The sequence below is a fragment of the Propithecus coquereli genome, unplaced genomic scaffold, assembly GCF_000956105.1.
Source record: "Propithecus coquereli isolate 6110/MARCELLA unplaced genomic scaffold, Pcoq_1.0 Scaffold301, whole genome shotgun sequence".
NCBI classification, from domain to species: Eukaryota; Metazoa; Chordata; class Mammalia; order Primates; family Indriidae; genus Propithecus; species Propithecus coquereli.
The window spans coordinates 653867-677470 of NW_012148631.1; the positions used below are offsets into that span (position 1 = coordinate 653867).

Below are 23604 nucleotides of genomic sequence, written 5' to 3' on the forward strand. Positions count from 1 at the left end.
TTTCCCAGTAACTGTGGCAGAGAGAGAGGGGCTGGGGAGCGCAGGGAAAGTGCCAATAGTCATTACCAATATGGCCCGTGAAATCCACGCTGGGTAAGGGGGTGGTCATTAGGCAGGTGAGGGATGGTGACAAGATGACAGAGCCCATGAATTATTAGCCCCCACAGGGTCCAAGAGCTCTTGGACAAGGCACGGGACTAGGGCTCAGAGAAGCTGTTCTATATAACCCTAGATGCCCCAGAGTCGTGTGACTCCCGATACACCACGGCACCTCCCTGAGCCTTGGTTTCCCCCATCAACAGAATCGGTGGGTTCGATGAGATGGTCCCTAAGATCACCTACTCTGTCCTCCTTATTCTGAGAGCTGGAAGGATACTTGGATTCTAAGTCCAGCTCTCAATGAGCTGTGTGGCCTTGGCATTTAACCTCACAACGTCTTGGGTTCTTTGTGTGAAAAATGGGCATACCGATACCTACTAGAATATCCATTCAAATGTTCAGTGGCATTAAAAGAGGGATTTTTGTCTGTTTACTACAAATCATAGCCCGGCTACTAGTAGGTGTTCAATAAATATTTGCTGGTTGGTTGGTTGAATGAATGAGTGAATATCTATTTCACCCACCTCACAGAATTACTGAGGAACAGAAGAGATGAAGAGAGTAAACTTCGCAGAAAACTGACAGTGCTGTGAGTCATCCTACGGTGCTGCCCAAGCTCCCCTGTGCCGACTCTTTCACTTCAGCTATTAAAAACACAGTCTTTCACTGGGAACCTTCCAGAGTATTGCAACCAGGTTACGGTCACAATCACAACAGCACAAATCAAGCATCTGACACCCACCCTGCTTGAAAGAGGGTCCCAAGAGCTTTCAGCACAAAGCCCACACCAGCTGATTTGGGCAGTGGGTGAAGAGGGAAGCAGGGCAGCTTCAGAGCAGAGAGAAGGCGGAGTCAGGGTGAGGTCCCGACAAGGGGAGGGGGCATCAGGGTGAGGTCTTTATTAATATGTCAGCAAAGTGAAGGGGGCCAACAGGAAAAGGCAGAAGGCCCCCAAAGGCTAACTTTCTTTTCCATGTGGCCTGGGACTGAATATGGAAGAGCTACATGGGGGCAGGGAAGAGCGATGGAGAATTCCTCAGAATTCAGCATTGACGCTACGCGTGCACTGAGCAGCCCATGGGTTATGTGGAGTCAGTTCTACTAGGGATTAAGAGAAAAATACTTTTTCCCCCTTAAAATTCCCCAAACAATACAGCAAAGCTGGTTTTAAATAGCGTGGCATGAGCACAGCCCACAGACCCTCCACATTCTCTCTGGGTTATTCTAGGCCCTTCCTCTGGGTCTCCAACCCCTTTGACCCGCAGGTAGGAAAGTGACAGATGCAAATTGAAAGAGAAACACTCCAGCTAGCAGATGTCAGGCAGGGCAGGTGCGACTCAGCACAAATTTTCTGGAAGTGCACTGTTTAAAATGATCCTGCTTGAACCCACTGGCCTTTCCTTTTGTTCCGAGCAAGTTCAAAGTGAGGAAGAAAAAAGTCCTGACAGGAAAAGATTCAAACATTCCTAGCTTGTGAATGACAAATTCCTCTTTCGTTTCTGTTCTAAACACCGGCTCTCTGCAAGATCTGTTAATGACGGTGGGCTTCTCTGTGTTTATCTAGGCATTTAGATCTGTATTTACGTATCTAGCAACAAAAAGAGATCTTCTCAGCCTTCTCCTGCATGAGCCAAAGAACGCAGAGTAATTATCTGTGACCAATTCTCATCTATAACTAATTAGAATTTTACTTTCTCATAGCATTTCCTCTCCGATTCGGGTCCAAGATATTTTTTTTTCCTTATTATTTTTTCCTAGAAAAGGAAGATACCCGGACAGTATTAGAATTGTAGGATGGAAAAGGAACAGGGTAAAAGGGGAGGAAGGGGGCCTCTTCAAATTGCATTATCACTTTGATCTGATGGACTCTTCCTCTCCGTATTGCCTTTTTTTGAATACTTTTCCAGCATGGGAAGGATTTCTCAATTCTCTGGCTATCGCATTTGAACTGAAGTCTGCAGAAATAGTTTAAAAGCCCCCACTCACCTCTCCCACTTCCACCTCAGGCAAGCAGTTCCACATCCCAACCACAGCTTCACGATCCCATCCAAACTTGTTGGCGTCTCAAACTGAATCCCAGATGTTCACTTAGCGAGAAATAAATGAATGGTCCAAGCTGTGGACTGAACCAGTGCTCCTCACAAATAGATTCCAGGTGTGTTGGCCTCTGGACTGTTATCTCTCTCTTCCTCTATTTCACACACACACACCGGTTCCATCCTGAAAAGAATTTGACACACACACACACACACACACACACACACACCGGTTCCATCCTGAAAAGAATGTGACACACACACACACACACACACAACCCCCACCCCCCCCCGGGTTCCATCCTGAAAAGAATTTGACGCTATCTCCAGAGGTAGAGCTAGCACAGGAGGGACAGAGCTAGGTACCTAGGTACCCAACATGAATTACATCTTTTCAACTGGGGACAAAGGCAAACAGCCCCAAAGCCATGCTCCTTTGCCTTCAGTGATCAAAATCATGATGCATTTGTGTTCAAACCCATCTTGGGCCTGACAGAGCTTAGAATTGCTAAACTATCTGAATTGTCATCATTTTCCATTATCATGGAAAATGATGTGCCTCCTGTGTCCTGTGTGCTATGGTCTGAATGTTTGTGTTCCCACAAAATTCGTGTTGAAATCCTAATCTCTAAGTTGATGACATTAGGAGATGACGACTTTGGGAGGAGATCAGGTCACGGGGGTGGAACCCTCATGAATGGGATTAGTGTCCTATATAAAAGACCCCAGAGAGCTCCCTTGTCCCTTCCACCAAGTGAGGACACAGCTAGAAGGCACCATCTGTGAACCAGAAAGCGAGTTATCATCAGACACTGAATCTGCTGGCTCCTTGATCTTGGACTTCCCAGCCTCCAGAACTGTGAAAAGTAAATTTCTGTTGTTTATAAGCCACACAGTCTATGATATTTTGTTTATCACAGCCCAAATGGACTGAGACTATGCAACTCATCTTACTGCAAATTTAATAAGCACCTATTGTTTGCCTACCTGGGGGCAAACAATGTAGGGAAGGAAAAAGAAAAAAGGCAAGATCTACCCTCAAAGAACTCATAGTCCGTTGAAAGAGCAAATTTCAAGTCTTTCAGTTATCAACTGATTAAGAGAGTCAATGTTTACTAAGTGCCTACTGTGTGTTGTGCCCTGAGACACAAAATCCAACAAGACCTCCTCCTTAAGGAACTTACAGTCTAGTGGGGGAGGAAGATAGTGCCCCAGGAGCATGTGATGTGTGCTAAGAAGGAAACACAGGAAGCTGAGGGCTTTCCAGGACAGTGTGCAGTGCGGAGGCATCACGACCCCCGCAACAGATCCACGCAGAGCTGAGAGGGAAGACTAGACAGGTGGGATGAGGGTATGGGGGCTTGCGGGAGGCCAGCGGGTCTCCAAATGCAGCTGAGCCACCTCTCGGGATCTCGGAGGGCAGATAAAAGCACAAGCATTTTCATTCAAATCATATTTTCTATGTTTTTACAAAAATGTTTACCTCTCTCATGGCCATTATTGTAATACTTAATGAGAGTCAAAGGAAAAACAAAAGGAGTCAACTTAAAGTCAAATTGAGGCAAATAATAAATAACAACAGGTGTCACATGGATTGTCACAAACTGTAAAGAGGGTACAGAAACTGCTGGCATGTGGGGAACACCGTGCTGCTTAGGGGCCGGTCACTGAGCTTTCCTGGGCAGGCCTGACGTGAAGGAAGCTGGACGGTGGGAAGTGACCTTGGGCAACGGCGCACAGGGTGTGGTGGGGTTGGAAGGGCAGCTGCCAAAAGCAAACATGACAGAGGTCACAGTGTGAGGCAAAGGGGACCAAAGCTAGGAATGAATGAAAGAAACAGGTGACAAGGCCAGACTTGGTGGCACAGTGGATGAAGATGATCGGAAAGAGACAGGTATTCACAGATCGGTTCACTGTTGCCGGTTCTTCCCTCCTTCCCTGTTACAGGACTACACGCCCAGGCTTGGCCACGTGCCTCTGCGGGATCTCCCATTACAGTGGGTGGCGTCTATTTCCTTGCTCCATTGATGCTGGGCTTGGTCATATGACTTGATTTGGTCCATAGAAGGGTGGTGGATGTGATGACAGCAGAGGCTTTAAATGTGCATTAAAAAATATATATATATGCCTTGGATAGCCACGAGTGCTAGGAGGAGGAGAAGCCAAATTTGCAGCCTGAGTCCAAGCCCACCTGAGCCGAGACCAGCTGAAATCAGCCAAACCCAGCCAGACCATGATCCATACGCGAGGAAAATAAACCACAGGCCACTGAGATTCTGAGGGTGTTTGGTTAGAAGGGAAAACTAACATACAGAGGCGGGGGACGGGGTGAGACCGCAGTAGTCTCATCGATGAGTCTCCCTGTTCCTACTCTTCCTCCTACATCCTCTCTCCCCTGGCAGCTAGAGTGATCATTGCAAAACCCATGTTGGTCATCATTCGTTCAAAACCTCCCAATGGCTCCCAGCTCACTCAGAGAGAAAGTCAAAGTCCTCACAACGGGAAACACATTCCTAACGTGATCTGTCCACCTCCCTATCCCTTTACCCCTCAAAATTCACCTTCTACCGCTCTCCCACTTTCTCACTCTGTTCCAACCACATGGCGTCCCTGCTACTTCTGGAACACATCAGCGTGCACCCTCCTTTGGGCCCCTTCCTTGCTCTCTTCTTCCTAGAGAACACGTCCCTCTATATTCCAGTAGCTGACATCTTCCCCTCCTTTATGTTTCTACTCAGATGTCCCTTTCTCCAGGAGATCATCCCTGACCATCCGTCCACACTGCAACTCCACCCTGTGCTCTCCAACTCACTCCTCCGCTTTCTTTCTTCCAAAGCACTGATCTGACCTCTTAGGTATTTTACTTATTTTGTTTGCTGTCTGTCGTCTCCCACTAGAATAGAAGTTCCATGTGGGTAAGAACTTTTTTTTTTCTATTTTTTTCTATTTTTTCTATTCCCAATGTATTCCCAGCACCAAGAACACTGCCTGGCACATGACACAATAAATATTTGCCAAATAAATGAATCAAAGAAACATCCAGGTTTCTACCCAGGGACAATGGGCATAGCAGTGATGGCTTTGAAAGATTCGGAGGCTTGGAAGAAGAAGCAGGTGTGCAATGAAGCAAGAGCAGGCAAAGGAAGCTACCAAGATGGCAGGTGACAGGGAAAGACCAAGGAGACGCAGGGCATCATGCACTTGGCAGGAAGAGCTAAGCTGTGAGCATCAGGAGAGCATGTCATTTACTACTCAGCACAACGGATTAATTAAACTCACCAAGTCTCAGTCTTCTTGCCTGTTAAATGGAAAGAATACAAACACCTCCCTCCCAAGGGAACTGCGAGGATTAATTGAGATAATGTGGATGGCTCAGTACCCTGCCTGATATCGAACAGGTGCTCAACGCCTGGCCGCAGGTAAGACGGCACCCCCACTTCACGGAGAGTCAGTCAGTGGAGACAGGAGATGCCACCACCGCGAGGCGGCAGGCAGCAGAGTCAGGTCTCCAGGGAGAGCTGTGTGTGAGGCAGGGATTATAAAAGGCTCCACAAGGGCCTGCCAGGGGAACTGGGGTGTGGACAGAGAAGAGGGGCAGAGGGAAGCCCAGAAGCTGCAGTGAGGAAGTGGGAACAGCCACAGCTGCTCTGGGAGGAGGCCAGCATGGCTAGAGAGGCCCTCCGGGAGGTCACAGTGAAGTCCGACAGGGAGAGGAGCAAGTATGTGTGTGGGGAGGGGGCGGAGGGGGCAGAGGGGCCAGCAGTGGTGGACACTGGGCGGGGGGTCGGGGGGGGTCTCTAACATCAGTCTCCTGACTGGATGTCACCTGCACTTAACAGGGAACTCCTGCAACGAATGCCTCCAACCCACGTCTCCCTGTGGGCGCCCCATGGACACCGCCATCTCCCTCCTCCCCGAGCCTGGTCCCTGCCTCAGGGACAGCTCCTCTTTCACGCTTCACTGCTTTTCACTTGATACTCCCCACCTGCACTCAACCGCTACACGCTGTGAGCTCTGCCTCTCCAAACACATCAGACCATTCTCTTCTCCTAACTCCCCTAGCCCAGGCTGCCAGGGTCTCCCTCTGCATCAATGAAAGGGGCTTTCATTGGCCCCCCTGCCTCTAGTCTCACCCTCACCCTCCCACTCAACTCTTTATTATAGATGGAACAGTCTTCCTATAATAAAACCTAATTATGTTGTTCCCCTCCTGGAAATCCTTGAGTAGTTTCCCCTTTGCCCTCAGGAAATCATCAAAGCCTCTTAATACTACTTGCCGTGTGTCATCTGTCCCGCTGTCCGCCAGCCATGCTGACTTTCATTCAGCTCCTGAATGTCGCCTGTGACCTGTCGTCTCTGGGCTTTACAAATGTTGTTCCCTCTATCTGGAATACTTTTCCCTCATCCTCTACTTCATCACCTCCTATTCAGCCTCCAGGTCTCAGCTGACAGGGTATCTCTTCCAGGAAGTTGGTCCAATGCCCCGTCTACTCCAAGAGTTCTTTGTCATTCTTTTACTATAGTGCAATTTCCTATTTACTTGTCTTTTTCATCGGAGGGTGAGTGCAGGGCAGCAAACGTTTTCTGTAAAGAGCCAGATGGTAATTACTTTGGGCTTTGTAGGCCCTATGCTGTCTTTCACAACTCAATTCTGTTGATGCAGTGTGAGAACAGCCATAAACAATACATAAATGAATGAGCATGGCCGAGTTCCAATAAAACTTTATTTATAAAAACAGGCAGTGGGCTGAATTTGGCTCACAGACTGCAATTTGCAGACTCCTCCTCTAGATTGGCACTGTATCTCTGGGCCTAGAAGAGTACCTGGCACACCAAAGGGGCTCATACAGATTTCTTAAATAAAGAAGGAAAGACGGAATGAATGTATGAATAAACGAATGGTACATTTCAAAGGCCAAGCTAACCTTGTTTGAAAAACTTCTTTCCTAGAATCAAATTCATGTTTTAGGAACTATGTCTTTTCTTGTGCCTTCATGTCTTAAGTCCTGCCCAGGAATAATACTAATATTTATTGAGTACCACTCTTTTAAACACTTTACAATGATTAATCCATTTCATTCTCAAAATAACCCTATGAGCTATGAGCTATTATTATCCCCAATTTGCATAGGAGGAAACCCCAGAGAGGTTTCTCAAAGATGGGGCTATGCCGTGCTCTTGGCAGACCCCTCCTTCTCTGGGGACCCTCGCTCGGTGCCTGGGATCTAGCACCCTGGTTGGGCTTCTTCCCCCAGTGTCTTTGTGATCAGCCTCAATTCACACCTCCCTTGCCCTGCTCAGCCCACGCACCACACCACCCAGTCTGGGGCTAGACGGCAAATGCAGATCGCCTGCCCGCCTCGCCCTCTAGTTCCCTTATCCAGAATCTCCAGGGCTGACGCTGCTTGCCCCATCCAATGGGTTCATCTCTGCTCTGGGCCCCACTGACCCTTCGAGCTCCATTCTATCACTTCTTCCTTCTCTCACCTTTTTTTCTGCCCTGCAAGGAAGTTCTAACACCAGCCCGACACGTTTCAAAGGCCAATGTACAATATGACACGTTTCAAAGGCCAATGCACAATAGATTACATCTAGAACTTAAAAAGTGTGAGAAAAATCCAAGAGATGAGAAATGCTCTGATAGAAGCAGTAGCGAGCTCAGCGGTCTTCCTAGGGAGATTTGGCCAATTACCGAAAATGCTTCCTTTGGCTGAAAAGCTCACCACTGAATCAGACTTGGGGAAGAACATGCTGTAACGTTAAACCCCAAAGGGCCGCTCTTTGCTCCGAGGCCTTGATTTCATCTGCAATTCCTCGATGGTTATCTGAAGTATGCTACCCGTGAGGATGGAAGGGCTCCCAACAAAAGCAGATCCCTCGTTGAGAAGCGGGAGGCAGCACTTTCAGCCTGAATTTGTCTTTTCTCTCTTTCCGGATGTGGGTCTTTGCCTGTCACCCTGAACTGAGCAGCCCGCGGCAGCGCTGGCTTGAATCTGACTTATGAGCCGCCTATAGGTACCGCCACGGCGCGACTCGGGGCTCGGATGTTAATAGCCCATTAGCCGTCTGTGCGAGCTGCACCTCAGTTAAAAGACAAGAGCAAGAACGTGAGCCACTGATACCTGGGAGTCCAGCTACCGACACACGTGGAAACCATCCAGGGAGACCTCAGGTTCAATCCACGGCTTGGCTACATATTTATTTCTCACTAAAATAACATCTGGCTTTCATTTTTTGGTGACAACTCGTTTGGACAAGACCTTGAGTAGGTTTAAAAAAAAAAATTAGACTTTCCACCCTTCCCCCAGCCTTGGGGAACTAAACTTTGTTTAAGCTCTTTTGTGAGCCAAGGGTGTGAATAAGGAATTGGTGTGGGGACTGCAAGCAGAGTATAAACAAGGAGTTATTTGTTTCTTCTTATTAAAAGACAATGACTCTCTGAGGAATTCACACACTCCCCACTTGTAAGCAGGGCAGAGTTCCTGGGGAGAATATATAGCAAATTATGTGTGGGTCCCAGGAGCTCACAGCTAAAGTACTTGGCAATCCTAGGGCTCAACTTGTGGCTGAGAGATGGGGACCCCAGTGTAGGATGACTGGGTTTGGGAGCATGTTTGAATTCTGCAGGGATCCAGGAGAACATGACACCATTGCCGCAGACACTCTGCAGGTCTGATGAAGAGCTGGTGGCCTTGACCCAGCCTGGGGTGTCTAGAGGCCCTCATTACAATACAAGTTCCACGAAGTCGGGGCATTTATCTCTTTTGCTGTTTACTGCATCCTTAATGCCAGAGTGTCTGCTGCAGTAGGCAACAAACGAGTGTTTGCTGGATCAATGAGCAAATGAATACAACACACAGGCAATACTGTGATTCCAGCCCCTACATGTGGCCATCTCTCGTCCCAAGTACACCCAGAATATGGCCCTAATCCTGAGAGGTGGGAGGTCCCCATCCATATGGTAAAAGAGGATCCTTGAGACAAAAAGACCAGATTCCTCACTGGCTGAAATATACAGAGCAGAGATGGAACGGGATCTCCCATGTCCTGGCTGTCCAGTTGGGGCAGCTCTGAGGAAGAAACGGGTGAGCTTGCACAGGAAGCAAGACCTCGGTGTCTCATATCCAAACTTGACAGAGCATGGTGCAAACTGCTTTGGAGATGTCAAAGAGTAGGGAAGGAGGAAGAGCATGTTTGCTCTTGGACCTTCTTGAAGGCCCTCTCATAGGCCATATTCCTTTCTACCGCAGGCCATTTGCGTGTGCTGCTGGCTTAGTGTATGCCTTTCAGGCTGCCCCACATTCTTTTGGATAGCTTCAGATCTCTGGTTAATCCTTATGGTCTCAGGAAAGCCTTCCCTGACCACCATGCCCACCCGACTTGGTCAGATGCCCCCAGTATGCCTTTACCCAACCATGTAGCCTGTAGAACGCTGATTACAACTGTAATTTTCCATTAATTCTTTGCGATTATTTGATCAACAGCCCTCTGCTACTATCAGCAATGCACAGTATCCAGTAGCCACATGGGGCTATTTAAATTTACATTAATTAAAATGAAATAAAATTAAAAATTCAGTCCTTCACTGCACTGGTCAAATTTTAGGTGCTCAATAGCCACATGTAGCTAGAGGCTCTTGTACTGGACAGTGCAAATACAGAACATCTCCATGACTGCAGAAGGTTCTATCAAATAGTGTTGCACTAGACTATACCTGCATGAGGACAGGCGCCATGATAGTTATTACTTCTATCACATGCTGCTATAGGTAGCACAGTGTCTTCCACATAGTAAATGCTCATGAAATATTTTCAGAATGAGTGAATGAGGAAACTTATAATTGAGTGATAGAGACACACTTGCATCTGTAAACTAAAGGCAGCATGATTCAGTGCCACATGGGAGCCCAGAGGACAAGAGTACATAGAATAGAGAATTATTCTTACAGGTAAGATTGCAAAGGCTTAGTGGAAGAAGGAACATTTCTGTTGGGCTTTGAAGAGTGAGTAGGAGTTTGACCGTGGAGAAGAGTTAGGGTATTCTGAACAGTCGGAGAAAATAGCCCTTGAGTAAGCCTATGGAATCAGGAAAGATGTGTCATGCCCGGGGAATAGCAAAAATTCATTCTGAGTGGTACATGAGTATTTAAAATGAACGTCGAGTGGCATGCTAAGGAACCTGAATTTAATTCACACACAATTTCAGGTAAGATCATGCACACCTACTACGCAGCAGTGCTAAGTGCTACTACATACATGATCTCATTCAATAGCTGCAACATCCTGTGGGTAGGTCCTATAATGATCCCCATTTATATATTAATAGATGAAAAAACTGAGTTTCATATGGATATGAGTTCATGTGGATTAAATAACCTGCTACAAAGCCACACCACTAATAAGTAGCATGAATGTGATCGCTGAAATGAATCTCCGTAAAGGCAGAGGAGCATGTCTGTGTGGCTCCCCACTGTATCCCCAGCACCTCGCACGGTGCTGGGACAAACTGGAGGCCTAATTGATCACTGTTGAATGATCAAGTGATCAAACACTCGCTTGATGGAGATGCTTCCAGCTGTAGTGGGAGATGGATGGAAAGGAGAGAGGCAGCATCGCAGAGGGTTAGGAGTAACAGCATCGGGTTAGACTCCGGGCTCAGGCCTGGAGCCAAAACTTACTCCCTGGGTGACCTTGAGCAAGCCCCTTGACCCTCATGTGCACCATCTGACCAACGGCAATAATAATAGCACCTTTGCTGGATGATGGCAAGGGCTTAATCAATCAAGTAGAAAATTCCCCTATCAGCTATTAAACAAATGATAGCTTATGGTATTAATAGGTGATCAGAGCCTCGTCCCTTTGTCTAGGTTTTGAAGGGTGGAAATGGCAGAGATATTATGCAATTTGGACTTGACAACAAGAGGAAAGCTAGGGCTAAGGAAGGAATCAAGGACTCCTGGAAGAATTTGAGGCGGGACATGAATGAAAAATGATACTATGATCACCAGAGGTGGAGAGCACAAGAGGACAAAGGTTGGGGTACCAAATAAAAGTCATGGTGACTTCCTTTTGACCCCAAATCCAGAAGCCCAGCTGAGACTAGAAAGACAAGGAAAACAGAGACAATTCAGGATTGCAGAGGAGTCCTCTCTCTAAACCAAGTAGGATTAACTTGATGCAGAAGTGAGAGGGGCTACCCTGCCTACAATCCTAAGAGCAGAGGAACCACTTCCTAAAGCACAGCCCCCAAAGCCTCGCTGGGTTCTGCTCCTCACTTGCAGAGAGCCCCATGGGACGTCACCTTCAGCACGAGTCGGATGGCTGCCAGGCAATTGTGCTCGAGGTCACGCCTCAGACTCAGCAGAACGCACAACAAATAACAGAGCCAGCCAAGGCTACGTGGCTTCCTGGCTTAGAGCCCTGTCACTCAAAACATGGGCCAGGGACTAGAAGCATCGGTGTCTTCCTGGAAGCTTGTGAGCAATGTAGCATCTCAGGCCATGCCCCAGACCTGCTGAACCTCTGCTGCCAACCATATCTCCAGGTGACTGTGGGGACATTAAGGGTTGAGGGTTTAGAGCTCTGCCGATGGATTGCCCAAATCGTGGCTCTGCACTTACTAGCTCTGTGACCTTAGGCAAGGGATTTAACAGCCCTAAGCCTCCATTTCTTCATCTAGGCAAAGGGGAAAACAACAGAGCTAACCCACTTGGTAGTTCTGAGGCTTACCCAAGATCACGCATATGGAAGTGGTTAACACAGAGCTTGGAGCTGGTGAATGGTTATTACAAACTCAGCATTCAAGGCAGGAGGCAGAATGCAGGTCCAACCGACTGCTCTTTAGGTAACAAGATGTTCGAAAAGGGATAAAATTGGTAAAATTACGATGAGGCTGCCACCAATCCAGCCACCTTCCCCAGATGCACCGGTCTATCATTCAAATGCTGGGAGGCCCCAACCCTGCAGAGTACTTGAACCAGATCTGGCCCATCCTCTTGGACTTACAGTTTAAGACAGACAAGATTAGGCCCGGAGCCAATGTAAGCAGTGAAATGGGCCCTAAATCACTCTCCTGATTAGGTCGGCAAACACTCCAGGGCCCCCGCCTTAGGACATGTTCCCTGAGGACAGAGGCAGATACGAAGCTTCAACCTCAAGCCCTGCCCAGTGGTGGTTTATGATCAGAAGGAACAGAAAGACCACAGGAGAGGACTGACCACCCCCCTCCAGTGCAGATCGTGGCATCTGCTCACAACAGAGGCAGAATATGGTTCCAGAGTAAAAGCAGCAACACCTAACCTTTTTGAGTGTTTCCTGTTTTAAGTACTTTATAGGTTTCAACTACTTTAATCTCCCCCCAACAACCCTATGAAGTATAGACCATTATTAATCCCATTTTACAGATGATAAAACTGAGGCTCGAAGCACTGAAGACACTTGTCATACAATTCATCACACCCCTGGTAAGTGGCCGAACTAGGACTTCTCTCACCTTGTCTGTGCCTCAACTGACCATCACTCTCCTGCTGTCTCCCCATCGCATATGGGCGGGGAGCTATTCATGCTGCCCAGAGGAGGGTGGTGGGCTCCACTGGGGTACACAGCAAGGGGCTCACCCCGCCAACCCTGAGATTCCTGACCCTGCTGGAGGGACGGCGTCTCATCCTACTCAGCCTCAGTTGGAAGCTGGTGGCGACAGATTCTGGGATGCCTATGCCTATCCTGAGACACAGCCACGTGGAAATTCAACAGATGAAACGGCAGAAGCAATTCATCACCACAAGTACAAAGACAGGCATCTATCAGCAAAGGTACAGGATTATAGCTGAGTGTTCCTTGAGTGGCTTCTCTGTCATTGCTCTCGGAGCCTTTTGAGACCTCGAGAAGTCTCCAGTTGCCAAGACTCAATGTTCTGTGTGTGTGTGTGTGAGAGACAGGTGCAGAAGCAGACACGGCACTGTGATTCACTGCTCTGTGTCTGCATCTTCAACTCAGGTCTGCTCACTCAGCCACCAGACCAGGTGGCCGATCCAAGTGAGCTGGGGGTCCCGTCCCAGCCCCAAGTCTCCAGCCTCCTGGCTCCCTTCCTCAGACACAGCCTTGCTCTCCCCTTGGGTGCTGCTCCATTCATGGCCTTGCCCTGTCCGTGGGACCCCACAGTGCTCTGGACACCTGCGTGCCCTGTGTAGCCAATTGCCCCACGGGGCCCCCACGGGCAGAGAGAAGAGACTAAAATCACCCCACCCACACAGGCCCTATTATTACAAACTGGCAGACGGATCCCAGCCAAATACAAGAAAAGTTTTCATTTGGAGGTTTTAAAAAAATCAATTTAAAAAATAATTCTTAAATGGTTTAAAAAAGAAATCCTGACTCTAAAGCAGGCCTTGGGGATATGTATGTTTTTGGCTATGGGACCTTCTATTTTTCTTCACCCACGCCAAATAAATGATAATCTTCTCCACCTACAGATAGAGCTGGCTCTCACTGGTATATGAGATCTCACGCACACGCACTCATTCTCTCTCTCGTGAGTCTGTACCAGAATAATTTCTGAAGCACACATTTGGAAAGGGGGACCAGGAATCAGGTAAAGCAGGAAGACTTACCTTTTATATTAATTTCTAATCCTTGATAGTTTTGCACCGTGAATATGTAATACCTTCTGCTTTCCATTTCGAAAGTAGTCAATAGTAACAATAAAAAAATACGTGACCTTGGTGGGAGAAATATGGTCATGTCACATGCTTACTCCTAACCGGTCCATCGAACCAAGCCTACTCCCAAAGCATGGTGCGGCTGTCAGCCAACAAGGGGCAGTGCCCCGCAGGACAAACACACTGGCTCTATCTCAATCCCACTACCCTCGGCCTCCCGCTCCACACCACCCCGTCTGGTGTCTGACCCTTCTTGTGGCTTCTATCTCCAGCTCCCAGCCTTTGATTTAATCAAATGATCTGGTTTCTTGGGACAAAGCACTTCACCCTATGATGTACCCTCAGGCTTTTGCTTAGAATGGGACATTCCTGAGACCCCTAACCCACAGTGTTCCACCCCAGTCACTACAGAGGGTCAGGGCTTCAGAACTCATTTTCTCTATCAGGCAAAGATACCTTTGGACTAGTTTCTGGTTTCTCTGTATCATCAAATAGAAGCTCTTTTAGAGCTCAAAGTGCAAAAGTCAATCTACACATCCAGGTTCAAAATCCTGGCCCACACCAACAAAAGAAAATCTCATGATTCGCTTAGAGCAAACATGGCTCAGAAAATCTGGGCTTCCCCTCCGGCCCAGGCTGTTTTGTTTACACACTACTTCCTCCCATTCAATGGCGGTCATTATGTGAGCGCCAATAAACTGGGCAGAATCGTGGACATGATGTATCACTGTTGAGCACTGCCAGGATTGGAACATAAAGACCACTTAACTCAGAACAAAATTAGAGAGCCCACAAATTAGTCACCAGAGAGAGGCCAAGGCGACGTTAGTCTATTCAGTGCACTCAACAGTATCGCACACGTGAAAGGGTGCAAGGCTGCTCCAGGGGCGCGTGGTGGGGTTTATTCACTGTGTCTGTTGCAGGGGTGGGCGGCCACCAGCCGGCTCCCCTCAGGCGAGTGTGGCACACCTCCAAACATCTCTCCCCGTCTGTCCCCCTCTGACCTCTAGCCATCAGCTCCTGGTGCTGTGTCTGCCTTTTGCCATGTCTCTGGTATCCCTCTTACAACGCTAACGCAGAGTGGAATGTGTACGGTTAAATGGGAAGCTTGTTTCTCCGCCTCGTCCAGATAGTCAAGGTTGCAGGGAGTGCTTTACATCTTAATGTCACTGTGGAGTGGACAATGGGAAGGACGCAGGACGCGTGGGAGAGCAATTTCATTAAAAGTCCATTATGGCTCGGCTGCGCGGTGAGCCACGCACGCTAATGAGCAGGTACTGTCAAATACTCAGAAGCCCGTGGCTCAACTCCCTGAATAACAAGCTGACTCGCTTCCTCGGAGATGTATGTTTAAGTCCTCCTAGGGCGGAGGCATTTGAGATTTCTAATCATTCACTTACCACCTAGGTATTGCCTATATTATTATTTCTGTAAATTAACTTGCATGCCCGATTTTTACTTAAATGTCTTCTGTACCCTTATCCTAAGCAAAAACATACATAAGATCATGCACGCGAAGAGCTATTTATCTAACACACAGCACCAAAGGAAAAAAAAATCCATGAAAATATTATGCCTGCCACACCTCGAAGCACTTGGAAGGAAAATAATCACTCAGAAGTCAATAGATCCCATTGTGCCTTTTTATTTCCCACTATTACTAGCGAGGAATTTTGCACACAGTAAATGCTCAATATCAATTTGGTGATCATTGATTTGATCTCAGGTGCCAATTACAGGTAAGAACCACTTGTCAGAATTGTGATGCAAGAAAAAAGACACTCCAGCATCTAAGCAAATTATTTCCCTGATTTCTAGGCCTTGAGATGTAGAAGATACTGAAAAAACATCTTAGCCCTGAACTTCTTGGTTCAAGTAGAACACTCTAAGGGAACTGCCAAAGTTATGCCGTAGCTTATTCTCAGCGAAACAAGAAAGCACTCAGGAAAACAGAGCTTGCAAAAAATGATGCAGTATTTTTGCTTTAAGTGTCCTTAGGAGGAAGGATGTCTCCAGCTCCAGATCTTTCATGCAGAGTTGGTACATGCCTGGCCACCGTGTGGATGTATATCAGCACTCAGCCACTGTCGGCCAGAGAGAAGCACCAAGAGCCATGGTGAAATCTCTCCAGCCCACCCATAATCGAAGCTGGTTCTTCACCGAAACAGCCCACGCATGGGAGTTCGCACAAGGAGACGAACAAAACCAAACGGGAAGGTCTGCTTCTCACCAGAGAAACTAGACACTACATGGAAAATTCCATGCCACAGTTCAAAGGGGCATTGTGACCTAATAAATTTAGCTGCATGGGTTATTAAAGGCAACTGTAAATTCAGCCTGGATTTTTCTTCCCCCTGTGCTTTTCCCACAGCTGAAACACATGTTAAACTAGAGCGAGTTCCCAGGGAAGCTTGGTGCCTGTTTTGATTTCATCCGATGTGCCATGTGCTAGGATGAGAAATGTCTCTGTAAATGACTTGTTGCCAAAGCTGAGACCCCAGGAACACCAGCCTAGAATACCTGCACAACACTCTGGAGTGGGGTTTCTTCGATCTGCAGGTAAAGACGACCAACAGTAACTGAACCCGCAATCTGCAGCTAGCTGGAGCTGGGGACCTTGCCTTTTGTTGGCTGGTTCTAACACCCAATCTTACCAGGGAACCCCTGTTAGAGCATGAATAATTCATGTGCTCTTCCTCTGTGGGGTTTAGCAGCGTAGGTGTCCTGCCAAGTCAAACAAAAGTGATAGAGACGTGTAGTTAGGGATTAGTGCAAATCAGGACTCTTACGTGATGGGATTTAGCTCTGTTCAGGCCCCTATTCTGCAACCTGTATAATTCTCAGGGTAAGAAAATCAAGTGCAAACGCGGAGCTCAGGGTTTAGAAAGCATCACATCAGAAGTCACATACATAACCTTTCTTTTATTTCTGCTTGGGCTTTTAAGGAGAGACCTTTGGAGATAAAAAAGATTTTGAAATTCCAAAAATGATATATAAAATGGGTCCTTGTCAAATAAATCAACCAAGAAAAACAAAACCAGCAAAGAGACGGCTTTTTTTCCAAGGGCTGACTCAGAGATCCGTTTCTGTAGGAATGCCTGCGAGTCTGTCTTCCGGACCATCTGCAGGAATATTGTGGAGGGGAAGGAGGAGGCTGCAGAGAACGAGGAGGGCTGAGAAACAGGTCCTTCACCTTGGCTTCTGGCTCCAGAGCCTGTTTCCAAGGTACACAGAACAAGCAGGCTGTTGACGTTGTAATCACACCTTGTCCTTTACCGCTTAGTCTTAAGAAGATACACGGGATTAGCAAATGGCAAGATCATTAGCTTTGGAGGTGAAGAGAGATGCTGGCAAATCTCACCTCCACTTCTCCCAGCAACGAGACGTTGGTCTTCTTTAGCCTCACTGGACCTCACTTTCCTTACTGGTAAAATGGAAGGATGATATGTACTCCAGGATTAAACGAGGAAATGTACGTATGCCAAGCACACAATAAGATAGCACCACAGCAATTAGATGGTATATAGAAAATTACTATGACGGGAGACTGCCCAGCTAACCAATGTGCTATTAATATATTCACTCCACCTGGCTCCAAATGGTTTGCCTATTTTTAAAATTAAATGTGCACTTTAAAAAGTAGTATAACACTTAAAATCATACCTCAATAAAAAAACATTTGTTACTAATAAGGATCTCAAAGTAGTAACGCTGCTGGGTGTTGAGCACCTGCAATGTGACAAGTCTTACATCACAGCCTGGGAGAGGGCAAGGCGGTTCTAAGAGGGGTTTCACAAATGGATTCCTCACTGGGACAGGCGTGTGGTCTCGCAAGGGAACTAACTACTCAGGAGGGTCTCAGTGTTCCCACTGGGAGCGGGGGTCAGGGGGGTGGGAAGCGAGGTGGCCAAAGAACCACCCAGCCAAGCCTATCTAATGGGAGATGCCAGGACAATGGCCCGGGCTAACGCAGGGCTCCTGGGTCTGGCTACCCTCTGTCCATGTTCTAACTGGGACTCCAAAATAGGACGCTGCTCACTCACACAACAAACATTAGTAAGTGCAGAGCTGGCCAGGCACAAACACGTGGCTTCCATCTCAGGGCTCTGTGGTCTAATGAGAGGGACAAATGCCAACCCAACATCACTAGTGAGGCATAAACACAGACTGAGATGAGCAAAGGGTCACAGTTCTGTATGAACGTATGAGAGTGGACTATGGCCAAGCCTGAGGGTCGGGGACGGCCTCCCTGAGGAAGTGACTGTTCTGAGAGTTGAAGGACCAATGCTGGTTACAGGGAGGAGGGGAGGGAGATTTCCCAGTAGAAGGAAAAGCAGAGGTGAGGCTGGAGAGGGAGGTGGGCCCAGGTCCCAATGAGCCCTGAGCACCAGGGCAAGGAATTGAAGCTTGGTTTTAAGGGCCAAGGGAAGCTGAGGAAGGATTTTAAGCATGTCTGGGAAGTTCGCTCTGGCTGCTCTAGCTTGGAGTACATTGTCCGTGGGGCCAGCGTGGAAGCAGACAGGTAAGAGTGGATGTCCATGGTCCTTTGAGCAACAGAGGACAACAGCATGGATGAAGTCAGTGGTGGTGGAGAAGGCAGCCACAGGAGAGGGCAGCCCCCCATCTCTGAAGCTCCACACCCCCCAGTCTCTGCCAGCCCTGGGCATGGCGGTGTGGATGTGGAACCCCTAGCCTCACACCCGCGAGCCACTCACAGTGGGCAGCGGGAGCTCCAGGGGCCCCAGGCTAGATAAACCACAGCTCCGAGGGGACTGGCGGGAGGAGGAGAGAGTGCAGCCAGAGAGCTGGGCCTCCGTGGCCAAGAGCCTCCCGCCCAGGTGCACCTTTGGGAGGCCAGGTGGACTCCTCCTCAGCCCTTTTCCTCCCCTGACCCTTCCCCACTTTTGGGATGGAACAGAAAGCGGCCTTATAACCACTACCCCCATCCCACCCCACACACACTCAATCCAGTCACAAAACCAGGGTCGCTGGAGACCTGGAGCACATAAAAGGAGCCTACGCTTTGGTCCAGGTGCCAGACTCCGCTCTGTGGGACAGAAAGCAAGTTATGCCCCTTCCCTGAGATTCCATTTTCTCATTTGTAAAATGCTGACAATAATCCTTGCCTTGCAGAACTCAAGAGAATGAAATCAGACAGTATACTCAAAGCACCAACATAGTGCATAACATAGAGTAGGTGTTTAATAAATGTTAGTGCCATTCATTCATCCTAAGGGTGAGGCTAAGGCCAAAATCAAAGACACCACTCTATGAGATCCCCACCCCCTTTGCTCACTTTGTCACCATCTATAGAGATGGCAACAGTGGGTCTATGGTAAGACTCACCTTCATTCCTTGCTAAAATCCTGGCGTAGAGTCTCTCGGACATCATATGACATGGGGTGCTAGAGGGGGGCACATTTTAACATTCTGAGCCAAGGGGGATGCCTCCATGAGACATATACTAAGGCTGAACTGTCAGTGACTTTATCTGAACTCCCCATACCCTTTGGCTCTGCTTCCTTCAGTCCTGTCACTAAAGCCCTTTCCCTGCAGGAAGGAGGGGACTAGCATGGAAAAGCGTGGGTCCCAGGCAGCAGCAGGTCTACAAGATCACAGCCAAGTGGGAAGCAGGGTGGCCAGGGAGAAGACGAGTGCGGCTGTGCCTAGGGACTGGGGTGGCCATCCCTGGAAGGCACTGACACGTATAGGAATGAGATATATTTGCATATATTTGAGCATTCATGAGTTAGGGGATAACTGAACAGTCCCTCTTCAAATTTATACTTGCTTATAATCTAGGAAGAGATTTTACATGCTAAATTACATCACATAAATCTGATCATCAGGATGATGATGTAATTAACAGCTAATGCTTATTACAGGTACTTATTTTGTGCCAGGCACTTTGCTAGACACCTTACATGCATTATCTCACTTAATCCTCCAGCAACTCTGGGGTAGGTAATTCTATTACCCCCCTTTTGCGGATGAGGAGATTAAAGCACTTGCCTAAGTCAGCACAGCTGGCCAGTGGAGGAGCTGAGATTCAGACTGAGGTAGCCTGAGGTCCCAGCCTGTGCTCTTAATCACCAAGCTCATCTCCAACAAAAATCAGCATTTTAGCAATACTGATGGGGAGCACCCTGCAATCTTCTAACAAAGGGCTTCTGTCCCAACTTTATCTGATTTGATCCCACAGAAATGCACCTGAGTAAGTGCTCAGGTTCCCGGTGGAGGACCTGATGGCATGCTTTTTCCAGAAATGACCACAACTGCCCTACTTAATCCATTATAAATGCTACATTTGTACACTGTGCAGTATAGAGTTCTCTAGTGTGTACATATATCAAATAAATAAAGCAACCACATAAATTTGATTACGCTTTATTTATTTAGGAGCTCCCAGGAGAAGAGCCTAGCAGTGCTGGGGAGAGGCTTTGGGACTTTGAGGAAACTGCTGGAAGAGTCTTGGGGAGAAAGTCTGAGGCCAAGAGCCAGGAAGGAGAGTTGCTATTTAAGAGAGATTTCCTAAAGTCACAGAAGGAGAAGGACATGCTCTGCAAACACAAAAGCTGCCAGGGAGTGAAATTACCGGGTGACAAGGCATGAGGACCGCCAAGAGAAACTCTCTAAGTCCTGGCGCAGGTGCAGCGGTCAGGGCCTCTAGCGCTTGCACGCCGCAAGGCGAGAGCTGTCCCGGACTCGTTTCTGTTCATTTGTTTAGCGTATCAGTCTCCCCACAGCGCTCACATCTCAGAGGCAAAGTGTTTAACGACATACACTTCACGTGCACTTGTTTTGTGCCGTTAGGTCTCTGGGCTCCTAAAATCAAAGTAGAACACTCAAAACATAAATTTTAAAAAATATATGAAAAGCAAATTAAGGCATCCTGGAATGTCTTTCCTCATTTTCCTCTCTGAAAGCTCCTAGGGATCTTCCTAGTTAGAACCTTAATTATGGAAATTCTCATTTGTATTACGTGATTTATTTAAAGCCCTGTCTTTCCAAGAGAATAAAATCCTGGTTTTAAAGCACCTCTCAAAACAATTTATTCTTCTCCACTGACTAACTGTTTTGGCCAGCGATCGTGAATTTATAGTACATTATGCCAAAGCAAAAACACTCTAATAACTTAATCAAACATTTAAAATCCAGCTCACAGCCGTATAATATACAGAAGCGGTTCTCTCAGCTCTCTCGTTAAAGGCCAATTACCATTTTTATTCCAAATCTCCACATCTTTGAGAAGCCACACACACACACATACACACACACACACACACACACACACAGAAAAAGAGAGAGAGAGAGAGAGAGAGAAATACATAAGTATTTTGAGATGCAAAACTTGGCTGACATATACCCAGTCTTAGAACAATTCTCCTTGTTAATGCTTTGAAATGCAAAAATTGAGCCTTCAGCTATTTTTTTTTCAAATTCTAGCAAAAAAAAATAGGATATTATAAAAAAGAATAAAACAAATAAGACTAAAAAATTGGTTCCTTTGATCTGCAAGGCATGGAGGGGAAAGAGTTGGGCCCAACTTCAACAGGTTACGTGGTCTTACCTACCAAGGACAGTAATACAGAAATGATAATGGTAATTTACATTGTTTTGTCAGTTTGCCTTTTTAGAGAACTTTAACAGATACATACTTTCTGACAACACCCTCACTTCTATCAGACAGAAAATACCATTAAGCTCAATTTCCAGATGAGAAGAAGCATGCTTCAGCAACTTTCGAAGGAAGAACAAGGGAAGAATGCCAATTTGGTATGTATTTGGCACAAGATACTTGGCCTAAGAGATGGAACAAAGCCAGTGAGTACAAATGCAGTCATTTGGTCCGCTTAGTCAAATACATTCCTCTCACCCCTTATTCATCATCTTGGCCTATGAGGATGATGAGGGGGAGGAGGGGGCTGTGATTACTGTGCCCATCACTGTGTGAAGCACTTCGCATGGATAATTTCATAAGAGCCTCATGAACTGGGTTAATGGAGTCACGACCTATGTGCATTTAACATGTAAGTGAATCTAAGTATAGGCACTCAGCAAAAATTAAAGGAAAAGAAGGAGGAGTAAGAGAAAGTGAGAAATTTCAGGTGCCAAAGGTCCTACAGCCATTCTTCTCAATGAACCTGCGTCCACAAATGACCATAACATGAGGGGTGGGAACCTGCTCTTCCTTCCATCTCTCAGCCCCCATGTGCCACTCATGGCATTAGTGTGATTCCAGGGCCCCCTGGTACTGTTCAGTATCAAATGGCCCCTACATGTCTTCTTTATGGGAGATACACCTGTCAATCATTTTGAAGATTTTCCATGCTAACTTTAAAAACAATTCTCTTAAAATGCAACTCCACTCGACAATAATTAACCCCATCTAACAAATGATACTCAGAGCTGTTAAGAAAAACTTGCCCATGGTCTCACAGCTGGTAAAATGAAATGTAAAGATTTATCCAGGTTCAAATCGAGGTCTATCTTAACTCTAAAGCTCATGCTCTTAATCTCTAACTAGTTAGGCTAGTGCCCACCAATCACTCACTCTAAATTAGCAGATCTAAGGGCCCGTGGAAACTTCCAAAGAACTTCCCTGCTATTCTTGCCCCCTATCCCGAACAACCTCAAATTCATCATTCTTTGCCAAACTAGCAGTCATGATGTGAACTCCTATTTGATCTTAAAGATTCAGTTCAAGTGATGCCTCCTTGGTGAAGCCTTCCCGGATCTCGCTGGTAGAGGCAATCACTTCTGTACTCTCAAGAGTTTAGCATCTGCCATGTTAAAAGGTATGTGCTTCCAGGCTTGCCTTCCTAGTAGACTGCAAGCACCTTGAGGGCATGGGTTCCACTGCATTCCTCTCAAAAACTCTAGTACTAACATAATACCCAGTACACAGCAGATGTTCAATAATATGAAATTGACTTGTTTAACGCACAGGACAAAAAGGATTCCTGCAACCCCTCTCTGGAGGTAGATGGGTTGCTGTGGATAGGGGGTGGGAGAAGAAATTGGTGGGAAAAAGTTTGAAAATGCCTGACTTAAAGACTTTCCAGGAATGTGTAGTCATTTTTGTTAGTCCTACCTCAGGGCCTACAGTCAAATGCTCAGGAGTACTTACTATGGGCCAGACACCATTCCAAATTCTTTGTGTGTATGCTACCTAGTTCTCCCAACAACCCTATGAGGTAGATAAGTATATGTCTTATAGATGAGGCAACAGAGACTCAGAGAGGTTCCTTAATTTCCCTAAGGTCAAACAGCTAGTTAGTAGTTAGTGTGGGCCGGGACTGCAGAGCCCATGCTCTTTGCTGTCTTGCTGTATTTCCTTCCTGCTCATCTGCTTAAATTCCTGCCACCACTAAGCCTATATTCCCAGGTTTGGTGCTCAAGGGAGACAGCCCCTAGATGACACTTTGAAGGTTTGAGGCTCAAGTTTTCCAACAAACTCCTCCCTACCTGCCTCAGTCCTCTCAATGCACCCAGGGAAGAAAGAGTTTGGTGGGAGGAAACCTGGCAGGGTGGGCTCCGGCTGGAGTCCTGCTGTTGGCCTTGAACATCTTCTCCAGCTTTGATGTTTCCCCTAGTGTTTCTCAGTTTTATGGCTTCCCTTCATTCTGACTTGCTATTCTTAAGGGACCGAGGGAGACTATATGCCAAGATGTCAGTTATTATTTTTTTTAAAAAAAGGAAAAATAAAATAAACCAATGAAATATCCTGTGTCAACAGTGGTGTTTCTGATGTTGGTAGCTTACACCCACACAGAAACTGGGGTGTTTTTCACGGACTTGGAGTAATTTAAG

At 47.0% G+C, this 23604-nt stretch overlaps 1 protein-coding gene across 2 annotated transcripts in view; it reads right to left on the bottom strand.

Annotated features, from left to right (window-relative positions):
- Positions 1–23604, bottom strand: part of SLIT3 (slit homolog 3 (Drosophila)) — a 593250-nt gene that overhangs the window by 504737 nt on the left and 64909 nt on the right. The gene's annotated exons all lie outside the window — the stretch shown is intronic.